This window comes from Sorex fumeus, unplaced genomic scaffold, assembly GCF_029834395.1.
Source record: "Sorex fumeus unplaced genomic scaffold, SorFum_2.1 ptg000096l, whole genome shotgun sequence".
NCBI classification, from domain to species: Eukaryota; Metazoa; Chordata; class Mammalia; order Eulipotyphla; family Soricidae; genus Sorex; species Sorex fumeus.
In genome coordinates, this window is record NW_026606153.1 from 90,416 (window position 1) to 102,886 (window position 12,471).

Below are 12,471 nucleotides of genomic sequence, written 5' to 3' on the forward strand. Positions count from 1 at the left end.
AAGTGACTTTTAACTTGTTGTACTATTTCTCTGGCCCCTAGGGGGGAAAAAGTCTTAATTTTTTGTCACTTATTAAACAAAAGATTTTAAAAAACAGATATTCTGGGATCAAGAAAGATAGTGCAGAAGGCCTTCAAAAGTACTGCCAGATGTGGCCTTGGAAGCACCTGAGCACCACTGGATCAATCAGACCGCATACATTGGCCCTCACATTAAACCACCTACCATTGGGCTGAGAATCACTCGCAGTGAGGCCTGGCCACCTGAACAAAGGGAGGACTCTTCCACAAAAGAAACAGTTATATCTTATATGTTTGGGTTAGGGCACATACATAATATGAGCATGACCTGGGCATCATCCCCAACACAATCTGACCCCTCGCACCTGCCAGATTATTATCCAGGGGTCCCTTTTGATCCCCTCTCTGGCCTCTACAGTGAATCATTTTTAGAAGCCAAAAGAGATACGCATCTAAGTGCCTTTTTTCTCCCATTGTCCAGGTCTCAATATCACAGTAGTTTTCAACTTTCAATAACCTGCGTGCTAATAATAAATTCAGATTTAAGACGTAGAAAAGACCAAATTTGCAGGCCAGAAAGATAGTCTAGGCATTAAAGAGTGAGCCTTGCATGTGGTGAAATCCGGTTCACCCCCTGGCACCATCTGGTTCCCTAAGCACTGAATGTGGGTGCCTACAGGCCCCAAAGCCTTGGTGCTCCTGGGCCAGCACCCCCACATTCTCAGGCTTCTTAGTAAACCACCAGCTCCCTTCGTTTAAAATCACTGGGAGGGGCCTCCAGATTCCTGAGCACTGATTCACAGCTTCTCCCTGCACCTCCTCTTCCCCCCACACCAAAAGAATTAAAAGGCAGGTGTAGCGGAGAGTACAGAGGTTAAGGTGCATGACTGGGAAGGGGTTGATGCTTATTTCACCCCTGGCCGCACACGATCATCATGGAGTGTAGTCCTGGGAGCCTCAGGCACCACTGGCAGAGCAGGGAAAATCATTAGCCCCCGAAAGACCTGAGCAGTGCCTCTTCCTTTGGCCCTTGCACTTAACATACTTTATAAATATAAAGGTGTTGTCGATCTCCAGTCATTTCTGTGTGCAAATTTACGCGTCCAAAAATCCAACTTAGAAATGAAGTTTTTGTTTTGTTTGGGGCACACCCAGAGCTCAGAGTTTACTCTTGACTCTGTCCTCAGAAATCACTACTGGCAGGGCTCAGAGGACCCTCTGGGGTGCCAGAGATCAGACCTGGGTCAGTGATGTGCAAGACAAGCACCTTCCTTCTGTGCCATCAGGTCTGCCCCAGAAAATGATTTTTCAGTAAAATATAAATGAGTTCTAAGGCCACTAGTATGGCCACCGCAGCTATCTGGAGGGAACTGTTTGCTTCAGGATTGTTTTCCATCCTTTAACTTTGGGTCTGTGTTCGCTCTGAACGTTCAGATGAGTTTCTTTTAGGCAGCAGAATGTTGGGTTCAGTTTCCGAATCCATTTTGCCTCTCTGTGTCTCTTGATTGGTGCGCTTAGACCATTGATGTTGAGAGAGGTTATTGGTAGAGGGTTTTGTGCCATCTTTCTGTAGGGGCTTGTTGTGCTTGCAGGGGGTTTTCTTCTCTTAAAGAAGCCCCCTTAGTCCTTCTTTTAAGTTGGTTTTGAGTCTATGTATTCCTGAGCTGTCATTTATCCATGAAATAGTGTGTTTCCTTCCGAATTTGAATGAGAGTTGAGCTGGATAGAGGATTCTTGGTGAGGAGTTCATTTCATAGGTTTTTTTCACGATATATCCCCCATTGTCTTTGGGCTTGGAGGGTTTCCTCTGATAGGTCTGCTATAAACCTAAGGGGTGCTCCTTTGTATGTGATTTCCTTCTTCAACCTTGCTTCTGGCAGTATCGTGTCTCTATCCATATCATCCATCATTCTGACTATGATGTGTCTTGGAGTCTTTTAATTAGGGTCTCTTTTAGCTGGCACCCTTCGGGCTCCTTGGATCTGGATGCCAGCATTCTCCAGCTCTGGGAACTTTTCGGTAATGATATGTTTAACTGTGGGAGGGGGAAAGCACCCAGGGGCCAGGCATCTGCCAGCCCCTTCCCCACCCTCACCCGCGAGCCTGCCCTTCCCCCTCCCCCCCACTACCACTTGGCGCATCTCTGCCCCTAGCGGGCTCAGCTCCGTGTCCTCCCGGTCTTCCTTGGGCGTCCTCCTTGGGCACCCATCTCCGCTTCCTTATTCATCCCAAGACAAACCCAGCAAGGTCCTCGCACCTCAGCTCAGCCCGCATCGCCCCTTGTGGTCCGAGAAGGTTCAGAGTCCTCTGCCAGTCCCCGTCACTGCTCCCAGCAGCCAAATGTAGACGAGTGCGTGTAGCCCGGCAGTTTGGGCGCTCGGTGGTCAGTAGCTTGGGGGACACGGAACTTAAGGGGGGTATCTGGACTGCTCCCCCACCCCTAGGGGCTTCAGTGGTGAGCTAGCATGAGGGGCCGCCCCTGCTGCGTGGCCAGGGTTTTTCCTCACCTTCTCTTCCCCTGGGCGGTCCTGGGGTTTGTGTGTCCGGCACTGGCACTGGATTTCCTGGGCTGACCACCCGCCTGGTAGGCATCAGCCAAGTCCCTGAAGGTGAGTGCTGGTGCCTCTGTCACTCCCTCCACTACAGGGGTGGGAACCAGCCCATCCTTCTCGGTGCTGGCCCGGGAAAGTGCAGAGTGCCACCGTGTGGTCGCAGAACGCTGTGTGAGTTGTCCTGGCACATGTTAAGGCCTGTCACCCTGAGCTAGGACTGTTTGCTGGTCAGCCCCAACAACCACCCACTCGGGAGCACTTGGCGATGTAATTCGTCTTGTAATTAGGGAAGTGGGTAAGTGGGTCCTGGGGAGGCTACTGCCAGCGTGGGCACAGGAGCCATCGAATTTGTGCAGGTGCCAGATCACTGAATTTTGACCATTTGGGACACTCCTGGACCCAAGGAACCGTGACCTCAGAGCAGCACACACTCTTGCCCCATGCTTGGTAGGTGCACATTCCCTCCACATTCTCTTGATCGGAGAGCAGAGAGTTGGTTATTTCACAGCTGTGGATATGGACCCCAAGGAGAACCCATCATCTCTGCGCCGCTTCTTCGAGTCTCATTCCTTTGAGCCTCCTTAAGTTGCCTCCAGGATCCCCCTCCTTGAGACTGGACTCCTCTGAGATGCCAGGAAGTCCTGAGGTGCCAGGACTGGTTTTCGCCTTCTGCAGCTGTGCGTAATTGGAGGCGCTCTCTGGAGGCTCCTCTGATTCTGTGTGTCTTCACTTCTCTTTCTCGCCGACTGGAGACACCTGCCCCATGCCTCTATCGATTTGTTTGGTGCTGGGGATCAAACCCAGCCAGTGAGTGAGTCACTGGCGACAGGAGAGACAGTCATGGCAGGGAAGGGGCCGTGCCTAGCCATTGTAAATATAGGGCCCAAATGCTCAGGATCTCTTGAACAAACAATGCTGGGCTCACCAGAGGCCCCCACGCCAAAGATCAGAGGTGGACCCCTTCCTCAAGACACATGCACAAGTGAGCTCAGAGTGTGAAGTGGTATGAAAAAACTGAGGTGACAGGACTGCAGCAATAGTATAATAAGTAGTAACTCCGTTTGCACTTGCCTTGTGTCCTACTGACCCGGCTTCAATCCCCAACACAACATATGATGCCCTGCGTCCTGCCAAGAGTGATCCCTGAGCTCAGAGCCAGGAGTAAGCCCCGAACTCCACTGACTGTGGCCCAGATCCACGATAAATTCAGCTTTGAAAGTTCGTAAAGAACAGAGTCAGCTTCGCACTTGCTGAGGACAGTAGCATAGAGACCAAAAACAGGCTAGTTCAGGTGGTCATCCTCAAAAGGAAAACGTTGTCAGTTCCTAAGGTGCCATCAGGAAAGTAAAAACACGGACCAAGGCATACAAGGTTTGGCCAGAGCTGTAGCATGTCGGGTCGGTGTTGCCTTGCAGCACCCAACCAGGTTTGATCCTCAGCACCCCACATCTTTGAGTAACTTCTGAGCATATCCAGATGTCGCAGGGGAAGAAAAGAAAGTTTCTGTACAAGCTCAGTACAGACGCACCCATCATCATCACGGTGGCCTAGTGGTGTAGTGTTTCCCACTGGTCGGTGGTGGGCCTGGGGGTAGAGGGTCAGCTGTAGCCACAGGAGTCCAAGCAGGTCTGGAGAAATGGCCCCTGTGCACAGCTGCCGGGGATGGGAAAGGGTGCAGAGTTCCTCAAAAAGATACAGAAGGCCGGGAGGAGGAGGAGCCACAGTGGGTCAGGAGCTTGCTTGGCATGCAGCTGACTCGGTTTTGATCTGCCTCCGCCCTTCCCCCTTCCTGGCATCCTTTATGTTCCCCTGAGCCCAGCAGGAGTAATTCCTGAGTGCAGAGGCAGCCAGATGGAACCCAGAAACCCCAGAGTCAGCTGGCCACTGCTTTGCAGGGAACCTTGCTCCACAGCACCCCCTGCATGCCAGCTTTTTCCACTCCTGATGGGCCCCTCAGGTTCCCCCACTAAAGTCCTAGCAAAGAAGAGGATGGCTTCAGTCCAGACCAAGTACCTGGGATGCAACGTCTGCTGAATCAGCTCTTGGTTCCATAATTGTAGCCATGGGAGCATTTGTATGAAACAGTCGTGTCTGTTCTCAGCTAGCAACAACATTTTTAGTGGAAAAAGAGAATTTCATGGGAACGAGGAGGCACCCCTTGGAAACCCTTTAGTCTTGAGACTCTGGTTCCATTTGGTTTCTGAAGGGCAAGGGAAGAAAGTGACACAGAATGAAAGCAAAGGACAGAAGACGTGGAGAATCCCCAAGGGAGGAGAGAGACGAGAAAAGAAAAGAAAATTTCTGTACAAGCTCAGTACAGACGCACCCATCACCATCACGGTGGCCTATTCCCAGAGAGGTAGGCACCCTCAAACAGTCAGCTCAGCCATGCCGGGTGTTCCAATGGCTACTGAGCTTCTCTGCACTTCTCGGTGAACAGATACATTAACTATCTAAGCACCTGCCCTCTCCAGGTGACTGTGTGGCGCTGGGCAAACTCTCAGGGACCTCAGGGGTACCTTAAGACTGACTCTTTCCAGAGAGAGAGTTCTGGAGAAGAGGGGGGAGCAATATTTTTCTTGAGTAACTCTTGGCCCAAGCAAACAGGGCCCATTCCTGTCATCGGAGAAAACTCTTTGCAAATGTGGAAGCAGCCGAATGGGGCAAGAGCAAAGGCCACAGATGAGGGCAATTGAAAGGGAGCATCGGAAGGGCCACAGGAGGCCAGAGCAGAGAGCCACAAAGGAGACCCAGGGAGTGGCCCCGGGGGCTCACAGAGCACTGGGTCAGGGTGGATGAAGCCAGAACCAGTGTCTTGTCTCCTCAGGGTGAGGTGGAAGCTGCACTGTGAGGGCCAACCACTCTTTCCCTGCTTCACAGGCTGTCACCTGGAATGAGACGAGGGCGGGGCAGGGCGGGGGAAGCCGACCTACTGTGGAGTTTTCCAGAACTTGTCTCTCTCCTCACTTGGGGATTCTCCACGTCTTCTGTCCTTTGCTTTCATCCTGTGTCACTTTCTTCCCTTGCCCTTCAGAAACCAAATGAACCAGAGCCTCGGGACTAAAGGGTTTCCAAGGGCTGCCTCCTCGTTCTCATGCAATTCCAGGCCCCTAGTTCCTGACTGTCGTTCGTAAAAGCAAGGGGACTCCGATGACGTTTCTATATTTGGGGGCTTATTAAAGTGCTCCTTGTACGAAGAAAGTGATCATATTTTCTGATCGAATTTCAGTGCCTACTCTAATCGGATCACTCAGGGTACTAGAAGGAAGATAAAACCTGTTGTCCACAACATGTTCATCGTGAAGTGGAGTCCGTGTGAACAGTTTCACAGGGCAATGGGAGAGGCAACGGACGCTGTAATTACTGGCCTGAAACAATATCAGGCTCCAGTAACTTATCTAAAGCCAGTTGTGTTTTGTGGAGTGAGAAAGCTCGGGTGCAGCTTAATGATCTAGTACGGAGGCATAGAAAATAGTGGTGGGTGGAGGAAGCGTATCAGAATGCCAGTGATTTCAGGCTGCTTGAAAGAATGGACTAGAATTCAGATCATTTTTCAAAAGTCCTGGATAGAATCTATGTCTTTCTTTTGTTTCGGGGAGAGGTATCTGGGATGCCGATATGGAATAAAACCTGTTTAAGGACAATCCAGGGTAATTTTCAGAAAAGGGACAGATGGAGGCATGTCCTGCACGTAACACCCATCAGTCCTGATAAAACTGGGGTGCGCCTTGAATCCCTCATGTTCCTACTTCGAGTTTTAACTACAGCAGCCATAAAATGAGAAACGATGATGTGGTAGTTTCTAGACTTGTAGATTTCCAGAACAGAAAAAAACAATACAATTAAGACCATGATCAAAGATTTTCCACTTTTAAAACAACTTTAAGACTGAAGGGGATAAAGGTAAAGGTAAAGGTAAAGGCCCTCCTGTTAATCGTCGATTTGCTCGAGCGGGCCCAGTAACGTCTCCATTGGAGACTTTGTTGTTACTGTGTCTGGCATATCGAATACTCTCGGTAGCTTGCCGGGCTCTCCGAGAGGGGCGGAGGAATCGAACTCGGGTCGGCCATGTTGGCCGCTTGTAGGACGAACGCCCTACCCGCTGACTGAAGGGGATATAGAAAAATATCTTCCTTTTCATAAAACAATTGTTGGCATTGTAGAAAGGTCACATTTGATTTAATAGAACCAATTTTTTTCTTAGAAAAGGAGAACATTGGTTATATTATCCTTTATGTTTTTTCGGGGGGGGGGGTGAACCTGGCAATGGCCAGGGGTTTCTCCTAGCTCTGCACTCAGGAATTACTCCTGGTGGTCCTCAGTGAACCATATGAGATGCTAGGGATTGAACCTGGTCAGCTTTATGCAAGGCAAATACTCTACCTGTTGTCCTATGGCTCTGACCCCTGAATATATTATTCTTTTTTCAAGGACCAGGCAAAATGCCACAGATGGGATTTGGTGCTGTCCTGCCTCTGCTGACCTGGGTTCAATTCCCAGCTCCATAATTGGTCCATCACCCCCCGCTAGGAGTTCAGTGATGCCTGAGCATAAAGCCAGGAGTCAGCCTTGAGCATCACCAGGTGTGGCCCCAAAAGAAATGAACACAGTTCCATCTGACACTAGCATTTTTTTTCGTTTTGAGTCATAGGGGTTACTCCTGGCTCTGCACTCAGGAATTACCCCTGGTGGTGCTCGGGGGACCCTATGGGGTGCTGGGAATGTAATGCGGGTCGGCCACGTGCAAGGCAAACGCCCTGTCCACTGTACTATTGCTCTAGCCCCTGACACTAACACTTTAGAATTACAGATGGGTAGGACTTGCTTGCCTCCCAGGCCGTTGCCCCACCAAATAGCTACAGAGAAGCTAAGAATAGTCTCTCGGGCACCACGAGCTCCCATGTGGTAGCCACTACTTGAATCAACTCGGTTCCCCAGTTTCTGTCCTGATCTCAGCTCCAACATCATCCCGGACCCACAAACTCACCTTCACAGTAGTCCAGTATCCGGTGAGTTCGGGATTGGGGTGGAAGGAAGGAAATTGTTTTTTAAGGATTCAGGCGAGATTGCAATGACAAACATTTTTATGACCTGCCTCTTCCAAGTAGTTTGCCCCCACACAGTCAGCGCTCCTCATTTTCCAGTTTCACTAGGTGGTGCTCTCTGTCTGCTACCCAAAGGTCCCTGATGAACAAGAACCCGCTGCTTTCTTGAGGTCCTTGCCCAGTGTCCTTAAATTAGCTCTCTGGTCTCTAATCCCGGCGACCAATGGGTCCAAGATGAGATACAGCAATTTTCATACACTTTCCTCTACGGAAATCTTTTTGGATCATTTTTAGTCAATTATTTATAGCAAGCAATACAAAATAAATGTTTAAAATTTTTATTAGTGAAACACCATGAGGTATAGTTGTAGACTTAGAAATTTCTGTGCTTGAGTTTCAGTTATACAGTGATCGAGTATCCATCCCTCCACCCGTGCCCATTTTCCACCACTACTGATGCCACTATACCTCCCACCCCCATCTCCTCGCATCCCACCCTGCCTCTGTGGCAGGGCATTCCCTTTTGTTCTCTCTCTCCTTTTGGGTGTTGTGGTTTACAAAAGAGGCATTGAGTGGCAAACATGTTCAGTCTATAGTCTACTTTCAGCCTGCATCTCCCATCCTGGGAGGATCCTCTCAACACCCTTTCTTTGGTGCTCCCTTCTCTATCTGTGCTGCCATTTCCCCTAGCATGTGCAGCTGGCCTCCAGGCCATGGAGTAAACCTCCTGGTACTTATCTCGGCTCTTCTTGGGTGTTAGTCTCCTACTTTGTTACTTTATGTTCCCCAGATGAATGCATACTTTGGGAAAATCTCGGGTAGTGGTGGGAAAACTCAAAATAAAGGCGGTGGAAAGGGGTCATGGTGGTGGAATTGGTTTTGAAATACTGAGTGTAATTAAATACTGTGGAAAAACTCTTTGCGAAAAAGAAAGAAACAAAACTAGCACTCTGGACTCTTCAAGAGAGACTTTTGCTGCTGGGACCCAGCGGGGGTCGAAGGTGGGGACTTATTGCCAAGTCCGGAGCACTATGGGCTGGGTGGGCCACAGTAGCCCCGCCCCCAGCAGTCCCATCCCTCGGGCGAGACCCCTTTGAAAAAGCGGGGGCGCGTTCTGCGCAAGCGCAGTGACATGGGGCAAATTTAAGTTTTCCGGGGAAATCATAAAGCTTAGTAGTTTTGAACCTGGACGTGAAGGACATATTTCAGATGTCTGATTTTCAGGTTGGCCTAGACCTATAGGTGGAATTATACTTCTCTTTCTAGGATGCAAAGCCAGAGGCGGACTCTCATCGAGGGCAGGAACCAAAGTCCTATAAAACTTACCAGGCTTCAAAAATAACTGGGCTGCAATGGATGTAAAGAGTTTAAAGAGCCCAACGTGGCTGGGGGCTGAAGGGTAGGGGGTGAATCAGTGGCAGGATCAGGGGAAGGTGAAAGCCAGGGCTCGAGGGACTCTGGGGGGCCCTGGGGGACCGGGGGTCAGGTGGACTGGGGCTAGGACTCTCCCCCGGAGTGGAGCTCCCTGCACCAGCAGCCAAATGGTTGCCAAGTGAGAAGACAAAGAATAGGGAGTATTTTCCAGTACATGTTTTCGTCAAGCCTAGATCCAGGCAAGAAGGGCACTAGAGTCCTCTTCCAGAGCCTAAGCATTAAGGCAGCTGGGAGCTGCCCTTATCAACCACGCCCTTGGCAACCACAGGCCCTTGGTAATAGCATGCCCTACCAGACCCGACTCTAAAGGCTGAGCTTCCACCTCCTGAGGCACTGAAGATCCTCTCTCCTCAGCAGCCAGTGTAGGCTGAACTAGGGTTTCTGGCAGGACTGAAGCAGTATCACCCTTTTCAGGGGTGCTTGACAGCAAATCTGAGTCTGGAACTAAAACAGGTTTTGATTCCTCGGGAGATCCGAGAAGTGCAGCTGGGCTCTGTTGTGTGCTTGCTGAAAGTTCAGCTTCCAGGGCCTTAAAGGGAAGCTGTTCTGGCTCTTCAAAGGTTTCTGGATGCTGAGGCTGGGGTGAAAAGGATCCAGTCTTGTGACGGATCTGTGGATGTTTCTCTGAATCTCCCACCAAAAGTTGACTCCCCTCAGGATAAAAGATATCCATACTGGAATCAAAGTAATCCTCCTGCATCGGTTGTGGTAGACTTGGAGGTCTCGTAGATTTCCTGCGAGTTGCAACAATTTCAGCAGCATGGTGACCACCAACTGGATCCTTCCTCCAGTTTTCAGGGGAAATAATGAAGGCGAGGAGTTTTGAAATCCGGGGCTGCAGGGTAGGGGGTGATTCAGCAGCAGGATCAGGGGAAGGTGAAAGCCAGGGATTGGGGGGCCCTGGGGGGCTGGAGGTCAGGGGGTCTGGGGGTAGGACTCTCCCCCGGAGATGAGCGCCCTGCACCAGCAGCCAAATTGGTTGGTAGGTAAGGAGGCAAAGGAATGAAAATATTTGGCATAACATATCCATGGCAAGAAGAGGAGAGTGTCCTCTTCCTGAGCCTGAGGATTAAGGCAGCTGGGCGCTGCGCGTGCATGCCCTTATCAACCACGCCCTTGACAACCACAGGCCCTTGACAACTGTGGGCCCCACCCCTTCAGCACCTTTATGAGCCTTTAAGCGGCCTTTATTGGATCTGGGCAAAGCAGGCTCCTCAAAACCAGCAGGACCCAGGCTTTCCTTCTTCCCCCAAGGACAAAACACATCCAATCAGGTCCTCTACCCCACCCCCCTTGCCTCCCCTCCCACTCTTGCCACCCAACAGGACTGGGACTGCCCACTCGTTTGGGCAGAGCACCAAGGGTGGGGGAGGAACAGCTTGTCCCCAGACAGGGAACACTGGACTATGTGCTGAGACAGGGAACACTGGACTATGTGCTGGGCGGGCCACAGTAGCCCCGCCCCCAGCAGCCCAACCCCTCGGGCGAGTCCCCTTTGAAAAAGCGCGGGCGCGGGTGCGTTCTGCCCAGGCGCACTGATATGGGGCAAATTTAAGTTTTGAGGGGAAATAATAAAGGTTAGTAGTTTTGAAAAGGTCTGCCGGTGAGGTATTTATCTAGTACCGCTAGGGGTAGGGTGGGTCTTCTCTGCGCAATCCAATCCCTGGGTCTCTGGTGGTTGGTGGGAGCAGACAGGACAGGGTAGGGTGCGGCTCCTGATTTCAATCCCTTCCTCACCTGTGGTCAGAGGGAGCAAGCAGAGAATCTCTGTCCCTGGGTCCGTTCAGCCTGGAGTCCAAGGTCTCAGAGTTCCACTTATCTTGTTCTGTGGGGCTTCAGTTGTGCGTGAGTCTCGGCTGGAGCAGCCGCGTGGGTCCTGAAATTGTCCTGGAGTGTGGCGGCGGCTGGGTAGTGGAGGGAGTGGAGGTAACCTCAGGCAACAGCAAGCGAACATCAGAGCTCGCAAAGCAGTGCAGAGATGCGATCAAGGAAGTTCTCAAAGAGAGAAGAGCAGAAGTGCTGGTAGATGCGGCAGAAGCCAGGAAAAGTATTCGTAATGCCCGCCTGTCCTTCGCCAACTACAAGACCAAGATGACTGCCCTTCTACATCCTGATGGATCTATCACATCTAACACATCTTCCAGAAGGGCAATGGAGAAGTTTATCCATGACTTCTGCTCAAATCTCTTCGATAGACATGTCCACCTGCTGACATACCAAATTCCACAGGATGGATATGTCATTCCCAATGTTCTCCCTTCCGAAATCCGACACGCCATTTTGGCGGTAAAAGAAACGAACAGCACCCGGCCCAGAAAAGGTCAGACCTGAACACCTGAAGAACCTGCAGTCAGTACTCATCAATACACTGGCTCGGCTCTTCACACGCTACCTGTCTGAATGCAAGGTTCCATCTCAATGGAAAACCAGCAGGACTGTACTACTGTACAAGAAGGGAGACATCCATGACATTGGCAACTATCGCCCGATCTGCCTATTGTCTGTCATCTACAAGTTGTTCACTTGAGTCATCCTGAATAGGATTGGCAGAACACCAGATGAAGGACAACCATGTGAGCAAGCCAGGTTCCGCAAAGGATTCAGCACCATCGACCATATCCACATGATAACCAAGCTCACTGAGGTTTCTCGGGAGTTCAAGATGCCGCTCTGTCTAACGTTCATTGATTTAAAGAAGGCCTTTGATTCTGTTGAGACAGAAGCGGTCATTGAAGCCCTAGCCAATCAGGGCATTCAAACTCAATACATCAGGATCCTCCATGAGCTGTATTATGGATTCACTACCAGGATTTCACCATTCTACAAAGAAGTAATCATTGATGTCAAGAGAGGGGTTCGGCAGGGTGATACCATTTCACCGAAACTCTTTAGTGCCACCCTCGAGAACATCATGCGACGACTGGAATGGGAAGGAATGAGAGTGAAGATAGATGGTCGGCAACTATACCACCTCCGCTTTGCTGATGACATTGTTTTAATAACACCAAACATTAGCCAAGCGGCACAAATGCTGGCCGACTTTAACAGTGAGTGTGGAAAGGTCGGACTACAGCTGAATCTTACAAACACAATGTTTATGAGAAACAGCCTCGTTCCTGACACCCCATTAGCTCTCAACAGAACGATCATCTCCGAATGCAACAGCTATGTGTACCTAGGTCGAGAAGTCAACATGACAAATGACCTGGCACCCGAGCTGAGCAGGAGGAAGAGAGCGAGCGGCTTGGAATGACTTCAAGAGTGTCAAAGAAATAGCTAAGAGGACAAAGAACCTCCACCTCCGGGCATATCTCTTTGATTCCACTGTTCTTCCTGCATTAACATACGCCTCAGAGACCTGGGCCCTATGCAAACAGGATGAGAATGCTATTCAGGTCTCCCAACGAGGAATTGAAAGAG